The sequence below is a fragment of the Prunus mume genome, linkage group LG2, assembly GCF_029339155.1.
Source record: "Prunus mume cultivar Tortuosa linkage group LG2, ASM2933915v1, whole genome shotgun sequence".
In the NCBI taxonomy this organism is placed as follows: domain Eukaryota; kingdom Viridiplantae; phylum Streptophyta; class Magnoliopsida; order Rosales; family Rosaceae; genus Prunus; species Prunus mume.
Window position 1 is genome coordinate 32,877,295 of NC_142699.1, and position 23,003 is coordinate 32,900,297.

General features: G+C 38.1%; 1 pseudogene across 1 annotated transcript; it reads left to right on the forward strand.

Annotated features, from left to right (window-relative positions):
* The first annotated feature begins 1,560 nt into the window (after window positions 1-1,560).
* LOC148920089 (glutamate receptor 2.8-like) lies at window positions 1,561-5,067 on the forward strand (annotated as a pseudogene). Its single transcript, XR_016124307.1, has 6 exons — window positions 1,561-1,883; window positions 2,004-3,256; window positions 3,352-3,416; window positions 3,564-3,802; window positions 3,898-4,307; window positions 4,438-5,067. The product of XR_016124307.1 is annotated as a glutamate receptor 2.8-like (transcript).
* The last annotated feature ends 17,936 nt before the right edge of the window (window positions 5,068-23,003 follow it).

The following is a 23,003-nucleotide window of genomic DNA, read 5'->3' on the forward strand; positions in this document are numbered from 1 at the left end:
GAAAGTTGCTTACCAACTTGGGTATAAACCTACATCCAATGAATCTCTTTTGTGACAACAAGGCTGCTATAGCCATTGCACAGAATCCGGTTCAGCATGATCGTACTAAACATGTTGAGGTGGATCGACACTTCATCAAACAGAAGCTTGAGGCTAAAGTGTTTCAGTTTCATTTTGTGAAATCCGAGGATCAATTGGCGGATATTTTGACAAAGGCGATTTCCAGTAAAGCATTCCACAATTCACTGGATCAGTTGGGCATTGGCGACATCTATGCACCAACTTGAGGGGGAGTGTTGGCGTGACTTGTGGATATTGACTTACTTTCCTTACACACCAAGAATTCCTATTATAATTGTAATTGATTTACTTTAATTCCTGATTTCCTACTGTAAATAAATTTGGGAATTTATTATTTACTTGCCCATTCAGGTTTCGTTGTATTATAAATATGACCTCCTACAAGGAGACGAATACATAGAAAATTCCCACAAACAAATATTCTCTCATAGTTTTCATATTTTAACACATACTACATTTGTGGGGATAAATAAGACTTTTGACCTATGTATCACCCTTTTATCACCATTGTATCACCACCACTTTATCATCACTTTGTAACCTATGTATCACCACTTTATCACCATTTTATCACCTATGTATCCACTGGCGGACCCAATACATGCCTACTGTGGGCAGCTGCCCACACTTAAGTGTTTTCTTCACCCATCTAGCCAAACACTTTGCCAATAAAACCAAGACACGTGGCTAATATTTTGCATGCAAAATCCCCACTCAGCACCCCAAATAAGTAAAGCCTTCAAGATTTTAGCCCAAAACCTCTCCTATATTGAAAATATCAAGAACCAAGACTTAATGAAGATGTGGTCCAATATTTTATAGCCTTAGATTTTGGCCCAAAATCATATATTAAAAAAAAATTATTGAAATAGATTATGTGTTATAATATATATCGTATTGCTATGAAAACCTAGACTTTGTAGGTGTCAGCTATGAAATTGTTTTTTATGCCCCCAGATGGACAAAATTCTTGATCCGCCACTGTATGTGTCATCACTTTATCACCTATTTGGGGAATATAGGACAGTTATGGACGGTTTTACCCTTACATTTGACGGCAACATTAACATAATGTAACGATAGGATCAACAGAGCAATTAATATAGAGTTGATGGACATTTGAACAAATAATTTAATTGAGGAACCAAAATATAAATCGGGTATAAATTTGAGTACCATTTGAGTAATTTACCCAAAAATTAGTGCACGATTACATTACATTAGTCAATTCATGTTCAGTTTGCTGGAAAGAAGGTATTCTGGTTCCTTTTTACTCCGTCAAAACAATCCTTGACTAGTACTCAGAAGGAGACTATTGACTTGTCTCGAGTTATCAATATGCGATGCAAATTGAATCGACATTTATGAGTGTTGACCAAATGCTTGCCCATTTTCTCAAACTCCTATTAAGGATGAGCTTGGAACACAAATCGTACATAAGGTTTAAAGCTAAAAAGAGTAGGCAAAACGAAAGAGAAAAACAGTAATTTAAATATACGTGAGAGTGCATGTGACAAACCCAGGTAGCTTAACAATGATGACAAACCAGAAGGACATTCTATCTTTCTTCTTCATTCTTTCGTTGGCCGGGCTTGGGAGTATCCAGCTTTCAATGGCGAAGGAGGTGATACGAATACCAGTCGGGGTAGTTCTTGACTTGAATTCGTCTGTTGGAGCGATTGCAGAGAGCTGTATGACCATGGCACTCTCAGATTTTTATGCTAAGCATGCTCATTATCGAACAAGGCTTGATCTTCGCACCCGCGATTCAGCGGATGATATTGTTACTGCAGCATCTGAAGGTGGATTATACACTACCTTCTTTCCAGCAAATTATTTTTCACCACACACACACACTCAGCCTTTTCGATCTTAGCTAATTAATTTTATTCATTCACCATTTGTCTGTTGAATACATGCAGCCTGGTATATGATGAAGAAAGAAAAAGTGCAGGCCATCATTGGACCTCAAAGGTCAGCAGAAGCGAAGTTTGTGATGGAGCTTGGCAGAAAGGCTAAGGTTCCCATCATTTCATTCTCTGCCACCAGTCCCTCTCTTTCTCCATCTCATGGCCCTTTGTCCGGACGGCCCGATGACACTGCTCAAGTAAAAGCCATATAGCTGCCGTCATTGAAGCTTATAGCTGGTTGGAAGTTGTTCTCGTCTATGAAGACACCGATTATGGCAATGATTTAATTCCATATCTGGTGGACGCTATACAGGAGGTTGGTGCTCGAGTACCTTACAGAAGTGTCATTCCTCCATCTTCTAATGACGCTGAAATTCTAAGGAAGCTTCGCAGGTTAAACTCAAATTCAACTAGAATATTTCTGGTGCATATGACTGCCTCCCTTGGGTCCAAATTCTTTATACTAGCAAATAAGGCAGGTATGATGAGTGAAGGGTATGCCTGGATTGTCACCGAAGGGTTATCAACTTTTTTAGATCCTGTGAATTCGACAACCATGGATTCAATGGAAGGTGTGTTGGGAGTAAGGCCATATATCCCAATGACAAAAGATCTTGAAGACTTTCAGTCAAGATGGAAACAACCAAACAAGATGACAGCAGGGCCTAAACCTCTTTGGATTATGGGCATATGATACAGTTTGGGCACTTGCAATGGCGTTGGAGAAAGTGGGAACAACAAGTTCTAGCTCTATGAAGCATAACACAAGTAGAGTCGTTAATCTTGCAAGCTTGGAAACCAGTAACATGGGTAAAAATCTTCTTGAAACAATCCAGTTCAAAATTTCAAAGCCTAAGTGAGAATTTCCAGTTGGTCAAGAGACAGTTAGAACTTTCAACCTTTGAGATATTCAATGTGATTGGCAATAAAGAAAGGATTATTGGATATTGGATTGACAAACAAAAAGGGCTGTCAAGGCAGCTCAAGTATGACAATAGTGAAGCAGAAAAATCTGATGTAAAGAAGACTCAAGCAACCAATTTGGCCAGGACACTACAGACCAACCTGCAACAAAGAAACTGACGATTGGAGTTCCAATTAAAGAAGGTTTTAATGAATTCCTAGAAATGGAAAACAAAAGTATATCGGGATTTGCTGCTGATGTCTTCTTTGCTGCACTGGCTAAACTACCATTTCCGCTTCCCCATGACTTCTTAAGCTTCAACGGGACATATGATGATCTTCTTTGCCAAATCAAAGAAGGGGTAAGTTTTATTTTACGGGGTAAATTAATGGTCGTCCTCTCTTTCTCCCTATCTCCTTCTCTAATGTACTTTTCAATTGGTGATTTAAAATGCAGAAGTATGATGCTGTGGTGGGAGACACAACAATTGTAGCTAACCGCTCATTGTATGTAGATTTTACATTGCCCTATTCAGAGTCAGGAGTGTCAATGGTAGTTTTGGTGGAAAATAATGAAAGAGACAATATTTGGATTTTCTTGAAGCCGTTAAGTTTGGATCTTTGGCTGACAACAATTGTAGCTAACCGCTCATTGTATGTAGATTTTACATTGCCCTATTCAGAGTCAGGAGTGTCAATGGTAGTTTTGGTGGAAAATAATGAAAGAGACAATATTTGGATTTTCTTGAAGCCGTTAAGTTTGGATCTTTGGCTGACAACTGGGGCAGCCTTCATATTTACAGGTTTTGTGATATGGGTTCTTGAACACCGGGTAAACTCCGAGTTTAGAGGTCCACCAACTGGCGTGATATTGTCGTTCTCCTTTTCAACTCTTGTCTTTGCTCATAGTAAATTCTCTTCTCCTTATACCAAAACATTTGTTTTCTTCAAAATTCTCAGTGAAGCTTGTGGTCTAATTAATAATTCTTTTGTAATGCTATAGGGGAGAAAGTAGTGAACAATTGGTCAAGATTAGTGCTCATCATTTGGGTTTTTGTGGTTCTTATCCTGACACAGAGTTACACTGCAAGTTTACCTTCAATGTTAACAGTGCAGAGATTGCAGCCTGTATTTACTGATATAAGAGAGATCAAAAGGATTGGTTATAATATAGGATATCAAAAGGATTCATTTATTAAAGGGTTTCTAATGGACAATTTAAGGTTTGAAGAGTCCAAGTTGAAAGCTTTGGTAACCATTGAGGACTATAAGCATGCACTATCCAAAGGAACCAAAAATGGTGGAGTTGCTGCAATTTTCGATGAAATCCCTTACCTTAAACTGTTCATTGCAAAGAATTGTTCCAAGTACACCATGGTTGGACCAACCTACAAAACTGACGGATTCGGCTTTGTGAGTTCTCTGTCTTAATTTTCTTTGATTGTATTGTTATCCATAAAAACCCGAGTGTACAATGCTGCAACAATTGTTCCATTTCCTATATCCATATGCTAAATTGTTTTTTTGCCTTCTAATACATCAGGCCTTCCCAAGAGGGTCTCCTCTAGTCTCCTACATGTCAAGGGCAATCTTGAATGTCACTCAAGATAAATCTAAGATGGATTCAATTGAGGAGAAGTCCTTTGGAAATAACCAAAGCATCTGTGATGATCAAAGTGCCAAAATTTTTTCAGACGGTCGAAGGTGTAGTCTCCATGTTTTCACTTTTGATGTACATGTACCGTTTCCTTTGCTCACAATGGCCTACTTTGAGGACCACGATTCATTCTGAGAACTCATTTCGGTGGAAAATGGTTGAATTGGCAAAGCATTTTGACAAGAAAGATCTCACTTCGCATCCTTTTACGCAAAGAACATCCAGAGTACATGCTATGGATACTCCTGATGAGACAGCTATAGGAGGTTTACATTATGCAAATGATATGCAACACAACTCAGCTGTGGAGAACAATATTGATGTGAATGAAAATCAATCAAATGGTGGAAATCTCTTATCAGGGCATACTGATTCATCTATCCATGTACCTAACTTGTCATCATAGGCTTCCTATATTTCCATTTTAAACCTCTAAGTTACAGTAAAACTATATGTGTAAACGTCATGATATATTGTTGTTCATTCATATATCTCACATCATTACTTTATTATTTATGTACAGAAATCTAAATACCCAAAATAATTAGAATTATCTCCAAATGAAATGCTGAAAGATCAACAATCACTGAGCCTCCATTGTTCGTCCCTCCTGAAGGTTTCTAGGTAATGTCCAAACAAAACAAAACAAAACAAACCCTTCTCAATCGGTACAACTATTAAGTCTAGCAGCACTAGATAAGGTTTCGAATCTAAATTCGTGGATGGGATTTTGTATATATTTGGAATATGTATAGAGCTTCATTTGTAAATTTCTTATCAATCCGAAGTCAAGTCAACTGAAAACTTGCAGCGAACTTGGTTGTGAGTTAATAGCCTAGCTAGAGCCCACTTGGTTGTAAGTTAATAGCCTAGAAGCTTCTTAATTCAATTCATAATACATCTTCATTTTGTTTCTAAGGAAGTCAGCAGAGGAAAAAGTTTCGTCGTTATTTGGAATCGCAGCACGATTTGTTTTGGTAATTTGATTTCAGGTTTGTGTTCGATGATTTGATTGAAGAATTTGATGTTGGTTTAGAGCAATGTTTTAAAAGGCGAGGCGTAGAGGCAACGCGTTTTTAGTCCGCTATGCGAGGCGTAGCCTTGAAGCATTGAGGCGTAAGCCTTTCGAACATTAATTTATTTTAATAAAAAAAATTATAAATAATAATACAAATTAATTTGATTGAAGAATTTGATGTTGGTTTAGAGACGACTTAAGATCGTCCACTCTACAGTAGTTGTGTGGTAACCATTTTCCTGAATGAGTCCAAAAAAGAATCGCCAAATTCCTTGGCAGGTCCAGAATTTCTTAATGAAGAAGATATCTTCATCTGTGTCGTCTTCCATGCAAACACAGATATCTTTGGTCGCCTTGTGTGCCGTGTGGAAAGTACGTACTCAAGATGTTGAAAATTCACACACACAACAAAAACGTGAGAAATATTACACCAAGGCATATGCATATTTGCATATTTGTTGGGAAAAAAAAAGCAGATTAGCCTAGTAATTTAAGGATGATTAACTATCTGTTACAAATAAATTAGGTTCAAAGTGAGGCCTTTTAAATAATTGGGACATAATTTGGTGAATAAAATACACTATACATGCTATACCAACATGGACATGATTCTTATAAACTAATTTACTTATGTGCAATTAAATACATACAACTTTGAGAATGCCAAACCAGAAAATTAAACTCCAATAATGTACGTACTGATAAAGTCTCTAATGAAAGTTGCAATTGATTATATTTATACTGATTTTGGTGAAGTCGTACACATCATGACGGTAATGTTGTTGATATTTATAGATGAACTCATTTCACTTTGTATTCTGTAAGGGTCCTTATGGTGTAATTAACCAGATGACTGCAAAATAAAACCAAGGAAAAATAGCTATATCTCAAACTAACCACACGATTGAATAATTGTGATTGATATTATATTTCTCTAAGAGGAGGAGATATATACAAGTACAAGTTAACTTTTCATACAAGGAAAAGTAATTAGCTAATTACAAGGAATCCTAACTAAGAAATTATTCTAATTAGGAAAGAATCATTCTTTGACTTGGACACACGTCAGCCAACTTGCATGCACGTTTTGGGGTCTTTTCACTTCCTAAAAACTTCTGGAAAACAAAAGAAGACAAATGTAGCTTGATCTCTAAGCTTTCCAAGCATATATCACCCACCACTAGAAAAAATCGGAAAAGTCTTCAAATCATCAATCTTCTACAACAGTGCAGTTCTGACGGGATTTCAAACTTAGGCTGTCTTGACTTGCAGGTCTGGAGCATTTGGCTTGGTAGAAAATTTTGAAACTTTGACACAATAATCTTCAATGTCTTAGCTTTCTTCTCCATTTGGCCTTGAACTAAAATTCATTTGAAAAGTCGATTTTCAGTCAGCCCTTCCAAGAGTGCAGAATAGCTGAAAATAAAGAAAGGTAATAATGCTATTTTTAATTAACTTTCCCTACAAAAAAACCAAGTATAAGAGATACACAAATATAGGAAATAATGCACTTATCAGTAAGAAACTAAAATCCTAACTGAATATGAACTCACCAACAGTTACTACTAGGTCAAGCTTAATAAATGGTCAAGCTCAATAAGAGGGATTCATTTTGGTGAGGTTGGAAAAGAATCGCATTGTTTGGAATTTCAAAAAGTGGTTCAATGATCTGAAATATCTAATTTGAGATCCGATTTATTATTTTACTTGTAATATAGAATTAATCAACAGACTCAAGACATTTTCTAATAAATAGTTCATTGTATAAAATAAAAAATTTGTTTATATATATGTAAGAATGACCTTCAATTGCAAGAGTCCTTAAACAAGTTTATTTGAGGGACAACCTTGTCAGGCTCACCTGCATTGTATTTCAATTATTCGAACTGTCTATTTTTTAAAATTCAAACATTCATTTCTTTGGTTGATTTTTCTTTTCTTGGGAAGTTTGTTTCTCGTGTAATTTTATATGAATGAATTTCTTACACATTGAGGCGACATTGAGGCAATCAAATTAAACTTCATGATGATTATGATGGTTTAATGTCGATAGTGATGCTTCTGGCTTTTTGATATATAAATAGATCGTGATCTTGTTTGTGTCTTGAAACCTCCAGTTTCAAGGGAAAGGGTGTTTTAAATCATCCTTGAAAAGTATGGTCCATATACAATTTTTTTAGATTTTAAATATGAAACTATTTTAAAAAAATAAATTTTTATTTAGATCCACATGTCATTATCTCATTGGATATGTAAGTACTGCGTACGTGCCATGTCATCATTTTAACATAAATTTTGACGGAACCTAACGGCAAGACCAAATTGATGTGCAATAGAGTAACATAAAGGACCAATAATGTCACAAAAAAAAATAAAGGACCAATAATGTCACAAAAAAATACAAGACCAAAGCTAATAATTTCACGAATCTCAAGAATCATTTGTGATAAAAAGCGACGATAATTTTATAGTACTTTGGAATGTCAAGATACAATTTTTGTTTGTTTTTGCTGCTTATTATATTATTTAGTCAACCATTACAAATTAATCAATTGATAAACTTATTAGTCATTTGCACTTATTTATAAAGAAGGGTAAATTATCAAATGGTCCTCAAATTTGTACCCGATTTACATTTTGGTCCATAAACTAAATTATTTGTTCAAATGGTCCACCAACTCCTTATTAATCGGTGCTTTGGTTCTACCGTTACATTTTCTATTAAATTTAGTCATGTGAGTAGCACATACTATTGGCGTGACTTATGGATATTGATTTACTTTCCGTATACACCAAAAATTCCTATTATAATTGTAATTGATTTACTTTAATTCATGATTTTCTACTGTAATTAGATTTAGGAATTTATTATTTGCTTGCCCATTCATGTTTCAATGTATTATAAATATGACCTCCTATAAGGAGAAGAATACACAAAATTCCCACAAACAAATATTCTCTCATAGTTTTCATATTTTAACATGGTATTAGAGCGGCGATCTTGGAATTGCTAACTCTAGTTTCAAACCCCAGCCGCCACTATGGAGGTTGATGATTTTTTCAACCCTCATGGAGATAGCACCACCGACTCCTTCTCTCCTTCTTAATCAACCATAGATGAGTTGAGTGCCCAAATGGCTCACTCCTACAGATGCAGACTTTGGCTCGAATTTGATCTGAATCGATCCTATTTTGATGACCCCAACCCGATCCGGAATCGATCCTATTTTGACGACCCCAACCCGACCCCGACTATGATGGCGGCAACCCCGACTCGAACTCCGAAGATGACCAGATCCCCACTCAATATGACCTCGACCCCGGGTGGTCTCTAATTCAAACCCGACCCGATTTCGACTCGACCGACCCCGACTCAGGGCTCAGATCCCGATCTGAAATTCCTACTCAATCTGTATCATATGCATCTTCTCGCTGCAGATTATGACTTCTCGACTAACGACCCCGACAAATGGACCAGATTGCGCATATTGTGGTGATCCGAGACACACTCGTGAGACTTGTTTTAAATTGCATGGCTACCCCGATTCGTGGGCTACTCTTAAAGATCAAAGACAATGCAATACGACCAGAATGCGGTTATGGATTCCATACTTCTGATGCGATTGATTCCAGGAGCTCGGATAATTGATTTGGTGCAACTGATCATATGACGTTTGATCCTAATGATTTTCTGAATACTACACAACCTCGACGAACCTGTATTGCAAATGCCAATGGCGTTACTTTATCTGTGACGGGCCGCAGCTGTTGCACTCTCATCCTCTCTCACACTTATCTAATACTTTACTTGTTCCATCTTTATCCACTAAATTGTTGTTAGTTAGTCAGCTTACTGAACAATTGAATTGTTGTGTACTCATTTACCCGAGTTTTTATTTGCTTTAAGATATTCACACTAAGGAGATTCTTGGTCGTGGTACTGAGAGAGGGGGGCTATATTATGTCGATGACTTCAGCCTCGGCGTAGCTAAAAGTGTGACGCATCCCTTTGATAGCAAACCAAAGCAAATATGGTTATGGCACAGTCGATTCGGACATCCGTCTTTTAGTTATATGAAGCATCTTATACCAGATTTATTCTCGGGTTTCAAGGACTCTAACTTCACATGTGATACTTGTATTTTGGCCAAGAGTTACCGTGTGCCCTTCTCGTTGAGTACGAACAAGTGTATTACTCCATTTACGTTAATTCACTCTGATGTCTGGGGACCTTCCCTATCACTTGCTCTTTCTGGAGTTCGATGGTTTGTCACATTCATAGATGATTGTACACGAATGACATGGCTTTATTTGCTAAAGAATAAAAACGAAGTGTTTTCCCGTTTTAGTCATTCCACAAACAGATGAAAACTTCAGTTTAATGCTCAAATCCAGATTCTTCGCTCAGACAATGGTGGAGAATTTGTCAATCATGACTTTCGACTTATTTCCAACAACATGGAATTATCCATGAGACGACTTGTCCTCGACACCTCAACAAAATGGTGTTGCTGAACGAAAGAATTGACATCTTCTTGAAACCGCCCGAGCACTTCTGATTGGCCCTCATGTTCGTCGCCATCACTGGGATGATGCTATTGTCACCGCAGAGTTCACTGATCAACAGCATGCCTTCTGGTGTATTGACCTTTAAAACTCCCTTACAGTGCTTGTGCAATACATGATCTTGTTTTGGTACTCACGCCCAAATCTTTGGATGTGTGGCTTGCGCTCATCTCCATAAAATCAACATAGCAAACTTGATCCCGTGACGCTGCTGTGTTTTTGTGGGTTATGCCACTCATCGTAAAGGCTACTGCTATCACCCTCCTACCCGACATACTTATATCACTTTGGATGTGACCTTTCTAGAATCTAAGTTGTTCTTCCATGACCCATTATCCAATTCCTCTACGTTTCATGGGGAGATACAAGTGAAGAGCAGAACTGGAGCAACTTGGAAAACGAAGAAATTCTCTCTGTACAGAAATGATCTATCGTCCCGAGTCCGGAGTATGAGATTACTCTCTGCCAAAAAGCGATCAATTGCCCATTCATAGCGATCAATTGCCTGACCCACTTGATCCATGTGAAGATATTTCTGATCTAAGTCTCACACCTACAGACAATACAGTAACAACAAGATGAAGACCCTTCTAACTCAACAGTACCATACAGACCAATCTCTTGAGAATATCCTTGAGGTAATTACTCCTACTAGACTTGTGCATTTAGAGGATAAAACTATTGGATATCAATTACCTTGCAGGAAAAATCGTGGGAAGCCACCAAACCGTTATTCACCTGATATTGGCAAGACATCCAAGTATCCAATTGCAAATCATGTATCTACTGAGAACCTATCAGAACCACTCAAGGCTTTTTTGCACCAGTTGTCTGCTATCCATATTCTAACCAAAGATCTCTAAAGCATTGAAATATCCTAAGTGGGTCCAAGCTATAAAAGAGGAGGTGAAAGCTCCTGAGAAAAATCAGACTTGGACATTGGAGACTATACCACGAGGAAAAAAGACTATCAGATGTAGATGAGTGTTTACTATAAAACACAATACAGATGGATCTATCGAGCGATACGAGGCAAGACTTGTGGCAAAAGGGTACACATGGACCTACAGTATAGACTATGAAGAAACATTTGCTCCAGTTGCAAAGTTAAACACCGTCAGAGTCTTATTGTCCCTTGCAGCTAATTTGGATTGGCCACTACACCAGTTTGATGTAAAGAATGCTTTTCTACATGGCGAACTCACAGAGGAGGTGTACATGGACATCCCTCCTGGATATAATACTACTCAGACTGGAACAGTTTGTAGGTTACGAAAAGCATTGTATGGATTGAAACAGTCACCACGTGCATAGTTTGGACAGTTCACAATGGCAATGAAGAACAATGGTTTCAAACAGTGCAACTCAGATCATACTCTATTCTTGAAACATCGGAAAGGGAAGGTAACAACATTAATAATCTATGTTGATGATATGATTATTATAAGGAATGATAAACTGGAAATATCACAGCTACAAGACTATTTGGCTACGGAGTTTGAGATGAAGGATCTAGGTGGACTCAAGTATTTCTTGGGAATTGAGGTGGCTCGATCGCAGCAAGGCATATTTCTCTCTCAAAGGAAATATGTCTTGGACTTGTTGACAGACACATGAATGCTAGATTGCAAACCTGCGGACACTCCTATTATTTAGAATCATCATCTTGGAGAATATCCGGATCAAGTTCCAACTAACAAAGAAAGATACCAAAGGTTAGTGAGAAGATTGATCTATTTGTCACATACTCGACCATACATTGCTTATGCGGTGAGCATTGTCAGTCAATTTATGCACTCTTCAAGTGAAGACCACATGAATGCAATTCTTCGAATACTTAGATATTTTAAGTCTTGCACTTGGAAAAGGACTTATGTTCTAAAGCATGGTCATCTAAATATTGATGGTTATTCAGATGCAGATTGGGCAGGTAATGTAACAGATAGAAAATCCACATCGGGTTACTTCACATTTGTGGGAGGTAATTTGGTGACATGGAGGAGTAAGAAACATAATGTAATAGCTTTATCCAGTGCAGAAGCCGAGTTCAGAGGCATGAGTAAAGGGATTTGTGAACTTCTTCGGTTAAGAAAGTTCCTTACTGAACTTGGGTATAAGCCTACATCTACAATGAATCTCTTTTGTGACAACAAGGCTGCTATAACCATTGCACAAAATCCGGTTCAGCATGATCGTACTAAACATGTTGAGGTGGATCGACACTTCATCAAACAGAAGCTTGAGGCTAAAGTGTTTCAGTTTTCATTTGTGAAATCCGAGGATCAATTGGCGGATATTTTGACAAAGGCGATTTCCAGTAAAGCATTTCACAATTCACTGGATCAGTTGGGCATTTGCGACAACTATGCACCAACGTGAGGGGGAGTGTTGGCGTGACTTGTGAATATTGACTTACTTTCCTTACGACAGAGTTGGTCGTCTGAGAACCTTTGCGCTACAAATTAATGTCTTCGTCGCACAAAGTATGGAACGGAAAACAAGGTTGATTTTTTTTTCGCCAAATATTTGCGCGAGGGCAATCGTCGCGAAAGACATCATTGTGCAACGATTTTACTTTCGTCACGCAAAGAAGGAGAGAAAATGGCGCCAAATACTTGCGCGACGGACGTTTGATTCGTCGCGCAAGGTTTGATGTCGGCATTATCTTGTGTGACGGAAAGTTTCGCTTGCGCGACACATTTGCGAGTTTGCGCGACGACACATTTTTTCCATCGCGCGAAAACCTGATTTCTTGCGCGACGAAAACGTTATTCGTCTCGCAAAATCCGTCTTCTACATATCTGCAATCTACCATTGCGGAGGCAGATTGCTCCATTTTTCTGCCATTCGATTTGTCCTCTGTGCTGGCTGCCTCTGCTGAGAATTCAATACGCTCATTGGGTAAGTATTATTTGTCATTTCTTTAAAAGTATTAATGTGAATTCGTACTAACGGTATTATTATTTTTTTTATTATACATATTTGTAAATTCCGATTGTGGAGAACGATTGATAAGGTATTTCATTCATTTTATATTAAATTTATTACATTATGTTGAACTTAGTTTGTTATATTTATATATTTTGTTGTTGAATTATATTTATATTATGTTGTTAAATTGTGCATGACGTAGCACAATATGTTGTGATGTACGAAGTTAATTGAAATTAACTTCGTACTTTTGTTATAATTTTTTAGTAACACTTAGTTTCCCGTTCGAGATTAGTTGGATTTCGTGCATGGATGCATAAAGCATGACTGCGATCCAATTAATTCTTGAATTGTCCCATTATTTGGACCGTTTGGTAATGCATAGTGTTGTCACGTAATCTACGGCTACAAGATTAGATTTCGATTGTAGAGATTTCAATGTCATCTCGCTACGTTCTTCGGGTGGTACGTAGGTATTTATACCTATGCCCACCTCAAGAACTGACGAGATGCTGCCAAATTTATCCACGTCGAAATCTAATCTCATGTAGCAGAGGTTACGTGACAGGACTATGCATTCCCGAATGGGATAGGGCCCTTACCGGAGGCATAAGATGACATTATAACTTCGTATGAAGTTGTTGTGATACAATGTTGTGATTGTGGTTTCAGGAATCATGAGCATAAGGTGGATACAGAGCCCGAATAGATGCACAGACGAATACTTGGATGGAATTGAGGATTTTATTGAGTTTGCACGTAGACACAACCCGGGTATAACTAGAATCATTTGTCCTTGTAGAATGTGTAATAACACGTTGTGGAAGACAATTGAAAATGTTGGCTTTCATTTAGTAAAGAATGGAATGATTGAGACATATAGCATTTAGAACCTTCACGGGGAACAATTAGACAATGCTTCATCTTCAAATGCCACAAGGGTAGACAATATTGAACCTATTATGGATCCTAATGAATAAGTCATGGATATTATAAATGATGCTTTTCCATTTGCATCGACCAACAATAATCAGAAAGGGGAAGATGACGTGCCTACCCCAATGGACAGTGCAGAGTTCGAACAATATGAACAACTGTTAAAAAGTGCCAACCAAGAGTTATACCCAGGGTGCGAGGGCTTTTCCGTTCTTACGGCCATTGTGGAGCTAATGCACGAAAAAATAAAGTATCGTATGTCGAACTTGTGTTTCGATTACTTTTTGAACGTTTTCAAGAGAATACTTCCGATGGACAATTGTTTGCCCAAAGACCATGGACAAGCGCAAAAAGTGTTGAATGGTCTTGGATTGGGTTATGAAAAAATTCATGCTTGCAAAAACAATTGCATGTTATTCTACAAAGAGTATGAAACATTGGATACATGCCCTATATGCAAAGAGTCGAGGTTCAAGATGATATCTCATAATATGACGACTAAGATCCCACAGAAAGTCATGCGTTATCTGCCCTTGAAACCTAGACTACATCAATTGTATATGTCGACTCATACTGCCACAGACATGAGATGGCATAAGGAGAAACGGGTAGACGACGATGTGATGTGGCATCCTGCAGATGGGGAAGCATGGAAAGAGTTCGATCGAACGTTCCCCGACTTTGCTGCTGATCCTCGAAATGTTAGATTGGGACTTGCCACTGACGGATTCAATCGGTACGGGGTTCTAAACCAACACCACAGCACTTGGCCAATTTTCATATTTCCATATAATTTGCCGCCTTGGAAATGCATGAAAAAAGAGTACATGATGATGACTGTTTTGATAACGAGGATCCTGGCAGGTCAATCGATGTTTACTTACGGCTGTTGGTTGATGAGCTCTAGGATTTATGGACAAACGATGTGCGCACATACGATAAAGCCATTGGGAAGATGTTCACTTTGCGGGCAGCAGTGATGTGGACTGTAAATGATTTTCCCGCATACGCAATGGTTTCTGAGTGGAGCACATATGGTTATATGGCATGCACTGTATGCAAGGAAAATGTAACTTCTGGTTAGCACGCGGGAAAAATTTGTTATCTTGGTCATCGAAGATGGTTGTCATGGGACCACGAGTGGCGGGAAAAGGATAAAAAATTTGACGAGAACACAGAGCATCGCCTCAGCACCTAGAGAATGGTCCGGTGATGAGATCTTGGAACAGCTAAACCGTTTGGATTTTTCTCCGTTTGGGAAAACGGTTACTCGGACCAGACCTTCTACACATTTGAACTGGACGCACAAGTCTATGTTTTTTGAGCTCCCATATTGGTCGAAACTAAAATTGAGGCACAATCTCGACGTTATGCATGTTGAGAAAAATGTCTTTGATACATTGCTGGGCACGATTCTAGATATCGAGGGTAAGACAAAGGACACGATCAAAGCTCGTCTTGATTTGGAAAGAATGGGCATACGAAGAGGTTTATGGATGAACAGGGGCGGTGATAAAGCTATAAGGGATCTGACATTTTTTGCCATGAAACCGAATGACAAAAAAGATTTTCTACAGTTTGTATCGTCAGTAAAGTTTCCCAATGGGTATGCTTCTAATATCGCACGCATATGCGTGAATGTTGACGGGGGTAAATTTACTGGATTGAAGAGCCATGACTGCCATGTGTTTATGCAACGCCTACTTCCTGTGGGTATTCGACACCTTTTGCCAGAAGATGTAGTGAAACCAATCATGTTGTTGTCTAGATTTTTTTCCCAACTGATGGCAAAAACATTGCGAAAGACAGACATTAATCAGTTGAGCCATGACATTGTCCAAGTCCTATGCAAGTTCGAGATGATATTCCCTCCAGCTTTCTTCACAAGTATGATCCACGTAATGGTTCATTTGCCAGAAGAGGCATTGCTCGCTGGTCCTGTAAACTATCGCTGGATGTATCCAATAGAAAGGTATATAATCCTCATAATTTGTTTCTGCATCCTTATCTCACGGTTGCTAATTTGTATCATTTGTTTTTATTTTGCCAGGCTTCTCGGAGAGTTGAAAAAAACTGACGCAACAGGGCGAAACCGAATGATCAATTATAGAGGCTTGTGTTCAATATGAGTTGCTTACTTTCTGTGGAATGTATTTAAAAGATATGGACATGGCTTTCAATTGTCCTCAGCGCAATAATGACGGAGGTCTGAGAAATGAGAATCTTTCGTTTTCCCCAAAGCGCACGACCCTTTGGAGATCCGGTACGAGGAGAGTTGTTTTCCAGAAATGAACATGGAGGTAGCTCATTGGTTCGTACTTAACAATTGTGATGAGATAATGTCATACTTAGATGAGCATGAAGAGATGATGAAGTGAGAACATCCATCACATTTGTATGCCAAGAAACATCGTGATTTGTTTCCAAAATGGTTTTTGGAATATGTAAGTTATAAGTGTTTTGTATTTGTTATATATATATATATATATATTATATTGTGTATTATTTAATGTTATCAAACTAACATGTGAATTCATTTGTATAATATTAGGTGAATAAGTTGAAATCATCGAATTCACCCTCTTACAGATGAAGAGTTATATAACTTAGCGTTCGGCCCGATTCGCACTGAATTATTCTCGTTGCCATGTTAATGGCGTAAAGTTTTGGGGACTGCACGAGATGACAAGTTGTGTACGCAAAACAGCGGTGTCCATGTCCCAGGTGGTGGCGAAAGTACTGACATTGATTTCTATGGCAAACTCACAACTGTCGTGCAATTGCTTTACAAAGACCGATACCAAGTGATCATGTTTAAGTGTCGATGGTTTGATACAAACCCAAATAGGCAGGGAAGTGTTAAAATAGACCATGGCTTACTATCAGTGAACATTAACAGAACTTGGTATGATGACAACCCTTACATTTTGGCAAACATGGCAAGACAGATTGTGTATCTAGATGACCCTAAAGCCGGAAGCGGTTGGAAGGTTGCTCAGTAGATGGATCAGAGGAACGTGTATGCTATACCAGAACTAGACCCAATCGATAACGACGTCGACAACGTCAGCTGACCAACGGTTGGAATCTTCCATGGAAACTGATGCAAAAACACTTTGAGATACAAATGTTATACAAGAACCCTTTCAGCTTCAAGGAGTGTCTTCACTCAAATACCGATTCAGTTAATTATAATTGACCTCGGTGATCTTCCGTACTACAAGTTCCAGTGGGCCCGAACAACAAAAGTGATGAGGAGGAGGATTGGGAGGCCGAAACTGATGATAGCGAGGATAACAAAAGTTACTATAGTTCAGATGATGAATAATGCAATTCATTAGCGACTACCCATGTAAAACATAGGAAATGAAATTTGTTGTAATTTAATTATGGTAGTGTAAATATGGCAATCACAAATTAAAATGAAGTTGCACACAAAATTTGCAATCACAAATTAAATTACAACATATAATTTATAAATTAAAATTTAGATATATACCTAAATTTGAAAACATATTTGAATATAACACATATATACCTATATTTGAATATACCTATATTTGAATATATCTATTTGATTTTCAATTGCCATTTATGAATATAAGAATTACGGTTTTCCCTTTTTTGTGTTTAAAATCTTCAAATTGAATGAATACCACATGTAGATGATTTTTTCATTTTTGGTTTTGTTTGAAGGATATTATAATATTAAACACTATTGTTATAAATTTATTGTAGAACCATGTATATATATATATATATATCCATATAATTTAATCACATAAATTATGTTAAATTTATTTTGTCATAATTGATGTTAACATTTTAATCTAACTTACACCTTTCACCCAAAGAAAATATATATTTTTTGCCAATAGTCTTAAATTAATATGCTCCTCTGTTAAAATTAATATATTGGAAAAATTTTGAGATTTTTGTAGAGAATAACATGTTAACATTTTCTTTTTCCTTTTTCAAATAGTCTTAAATTAATATACTCCTATATTTAGCATATGAATATAATGTAATTATAATTAAATTAAAACATATATAACACCTATAAACAAAAAATAATGTAGAGAATTCTGTCGCGCAATCTCATTCAGCCCTTTTACAAATAGGGAACATTTAGTATAAATTTTTGCGAGAGGTTTGCACAGAACAAAGACTTGCGCGACGAAACAGTGGTATATTCGTCGTGCAATCTCATTCAGCCCTTTTACAAATAGGAAACACTTAGCATAATTTTTTGGGAGAGGTTTGCACAGAACAAAGACTTGCGCGACGAATACTATGTTCGTCGCGCACTCTAAACCCTAAACCCTAAACCCCACGGTACACATGGTTGAGATTTATTATCTTTGCGCGACGAATACACTACCTCTTCGTCGCGCAAGATGCTGAGCTCAGCAGACTTGCTCGACGAAAACTTCAATATTTCGTCGCGCAATATCTTTCAATCCTTTTAAAATTGTGAAAAATGTGTATAAAGTGATCAAAATATAGTACCATGTTTAGTATCATGTTTGTTTCATTTAATTAGAGTCTTAGATGAGATTGCTAATACCGGGCCCACCAAATTATTACCATATTATTACTACATACACATGTACTATAATGTACATATATACACGTATATACACATATACATGTGTATATATATATAAACACATATATACATATATAATATATATATATATAAATACATATAGGTACATACACGTATATTATAATAATAGCATACATGTATATATGTAATATATATATATATATTATATATTATAATACATATATACGTATATATACATATATGTGTATATATATTATACCCATGTATGTATTATAATATACATATACACATGTATATACACATATATATTATATATTATAATATACATGTATATTATTATTATTATTATAACATACCCATATATGGAGTATGCGGCGATTACTGTTTCTTTAAATCGTGCAAGGTCTTCAAAATTTAGGGCGGAATGTAGTAAAAATTTGGGTGGAAAACAACCTTGCGCGACGGTTTTTAATATTCCTTCGTCGAGCAAGATCAGAAATTTTAGAAAAATCGCGACCTCCTTTCTTCCTCACTTCCTCTCTCTGCCTAAACACCCTCTCTCTCCGCCGTCACCCCAGGTGCTTCGCCGAAAAAGGACCGGGCCGCCACCATCGCCGAAGCCTGAGGTTCCCCGCCGTCACCGCGAAGATTCCTCCAAAAAGCTTTGTTTGGCGATTCTCATGCTGTTTTCTCTCTCCTCCAGCCACCAATTCCGACGCCTGAGGTATGGTTTCTGGACTACTTCTTGTGCTCTAGCTAATGGTTGATTAGGATTTGGATAATTGTGTGAGTAGGTGTCTTGAATTTAAACCCTAGGTTTTGGCCGGTTTTTGAATTTACATTCCGGCCACTTCCGCCATTTTTTGGGGTAGGTCCGAGAACAAAAGTGCCTCTAAATGATGTTTTGAACCTAGGGTAGGAACCTTGGCCCTTAGTTTTTAGAAATTTCCGGCGATTGTTATCACTTTGGACACCCACGCATTTGCGCATGTGGTGGCGCTGCGGGACTATGGCAAAGGTGGGCCATTGGGTCCCGAGCAATCCCCTTTTGTCACGAGCACGTAGGTGTGGTCGGATTTTGATTTGGTTACCGTTTCAGTCTCGAACGGATTTCGCTTATTGTGCGATTTCCAGGTTTGATATGTTCGGATCGTTGAATCGAACTCAAACTCATGTATGTTGTACCTTGTATTTCTAGATCGTGTAAGATTCGACGGATTGTGGATCGGAGTCCCGAATACTCCGAAATCGCAAACCCTAGGTTATTCTTGTAATTAATTATTTAAAATTGGTAATGAAATTTTATAACTTATATATTCTAAATTCTATTAATGTGTGTGTGTACCCTTTGGAAATTTTGCAGATGTCAGATTTGATTAGACGTCGTAGGTCGGTGGCGACTACACGAGTTCGAGACCCGACCCGGTCAGATTCGCCGCCACCGCTCCAACATCGATGGACCAACTACGCGAGGTGTCGAGCGCTGCGTCATCGGCTTCATCAATGGCGCAGCTGTTAGCGCTAAGCGGCAGACCGCCCGCAAGCACCACCGACACGACGTCGACCAAGATCGATCTTGTTGCCTCGGTCACAAATGTATAGATATCCTTCAATCGTAGTTCTTTTTAATTTTTTATATTTTGAATTTTATAGTTACATTTGTTATTTATTGAACATTATTGTCATATCTCATTGCAGCCAAGAAGAACACCCGAGGGCCGTGTCGGTGAAGACGCGAAGGTCACCGGGTGACCAACGATAGCATCGGATACGACGAGCGCCATCGGGCTGCATCGACAATGAGTTGCATAGCTCCTTTGCCTACACGACATTGCCCACGCCGTTCGGACCCATTGCCCGATGCACTCGGAAGTCTTGGAAGGTCATGCGGACGAGATCAAGATGGAGGTTCGCGGCGGGTAATAATAATATCATTTCTATTTAATTTTTAATATGTCATTATTATTAATTTATTTTGTTCATACTAATATTTTTCTTCTTTTATTCAATTTAGGGGGTCGAAATTCCCAGAGATCGACGTCTTTGGTGACGTTTATGTTCGACTCGGAATGAGTTGGCCGAGTCCCTTCATGTAAGTATTATTTTTTTAAAATTTTTATGTTACGCATTCAATTTATATACATGTTTTAATTTATATTTTATGTTATGTTAAACAGACGACGATGGTGGAGAGGAGCCGTTGGTTCTTCAGAGTCTGCCTCCTAACTTCCTCCCGAGACTCCGATCGAGTCTGTGGATCCTTCACGGATGCTGGATTTCATATCTTGATGGAGACATTGGATCGACTCTCGGGAGGAGGCCGGGAACATATTGTAGAGGGATGGGGAATGCCCGACAGAGGGAACCTCGACCCGGTCATCATCGCGAGTAAACAGGTGGCTGCTTTTGACATCGCGAGTTGCCGAGCTTGAGGGTCGGATGTCGGTGATTCTAGAGTCCTTCGCGCGGTCAGGCATTCCAATCCCGAATTTTGGTGCGTCGACATCCGAGACTGTCCACCCCGAGCATTCCTAGCAGACCACGGCAGACCCCAGATCCCCGAGCCACATATGCCTGACGACCATGCAGATTTTGGAACATTATTTGATTAGTTTATAATTTTCATAATTATTTTTTAAATATTTCTCTTGTAATCTACATTTATTTTATTTTATATAATAAATGTATTCTTTACAATTCATTTTTGGATTGCAATTTCATTTTATTACCAAAAAAACAAAACCAAGTTTATTTTTTTACAAAATAAAAAGAAACGTAATATTAAATTTAAATAATCATATAAATTTTGCGCGACGAAATGTTTCTCGTCGCGCAAACTCACGTAAAAAAACCGTGAAAATAATAATTTATACACTTCAATTTATTCTTGCACAACGAATGTTTTAAATCGCGCAAGATATGTATGCGCGACGTATTCTTTTCGTCGCGCAATACTTTCATCGCCCTAGGTTTGCACGATGAAGAACCTTCACCAATTTAGATCGACAAAGTACTTTCATCGCGCAAAATAGTGCGATACTAATCTTGCGCAACAAGTTTTCCATCCGTCGTGTAGTGTTTGGGCGACGAAAAGCCTTTCGTGATTAATGCCGACATCAAAATGATGCGGGTCCACTTACTAAAAATCCAAGACATCCTACCAAAATTTTGCCCAAACCCAACAATAATTAATTCACATCAATATATCCCAACGATGCTTTTAACATACAACAATCCAACATAAAATGGCCTTCAAGTAGTAGCCTAACATGGTGACACACAAGCTTGGAGCTCGTGACTTGCTCGAACGCATAAATCATGTGAAAACAGAAAATATGTTCACTTTAAATCAACATAGTAACCCCACCATGTAAAAATAATGCTCTAGCATGCAGTTTCACAATTCAGAAAACCACAACTCAAAACACAGTATCCCAGAGTCCAAAACAACTCAACAACTCAAATCCACACCCATTCCCAAAATACATGCAACTCTCAACAACCCGTAAATACCCATATATATATGTATATATAGCTAGGACTCTAATATAATATATACTCCACTCCAAACTAATGTACCGGGGAGACAATCCAACTGGGGATTGTTAGCGAACACTAACCCGCGTCCGGGATGAGTAGTCCAGGGACGGAACTCCATAGCTCACATGGTAGCTCACAAATCTCATATCAAGTCCTACGCAGATATCATCACCCCACCGCGTGTGATGATACTCAAACAATATACATATTTCCCATACACTGCCAACACACGATATGGAAAGTGTCTCACACACCGCATCGCCAACGACATGTGTGAGACTCTCATGGCCTTCCCACCCCACCGGCACTGCCAACGACGTGTGTGGGAAGCCTAGTAACTAGGGAATGGTACTCACCTACCATACTCATACATCTCACAACCATCCATCAAACTCATATCTTTCCACAATCTCACCACAACAACCTCTCATACTCTATACATAGACAATATAGATAGCCATCCCAAAATCCATATCAACATATTCATCATACTCAAATATATATATGTCTATACTCAAAATATATAGCCAAGATATATAAACATATTCAAATCCATCAGCCAAAGGCTTATTAAATCAAAGTCACCATCATTTAAAGTATATGCACAAAACTTTCATAAATAAAAACCATGCATATGCTTAAAACAAAGTCCACTCACAAGTAATCCCAAGCTGCCCGGCCCCGTGAGGGTCAGTGATCAACCAAGTACCTATTCCAAGATACAAATCCTTGATTAACATCACGTACTTCCAAAACGGAAATTCACGAAAGGAAATACTTAAATCCCCAAGTTCCCGGTGCGCTCACGTCCAAAGGAACATCCTAAGGTCCGCATTGAATTCGCTTCCCAATCGCACGGTGATCGCGATTTCCCTAAACTTCACATTATTG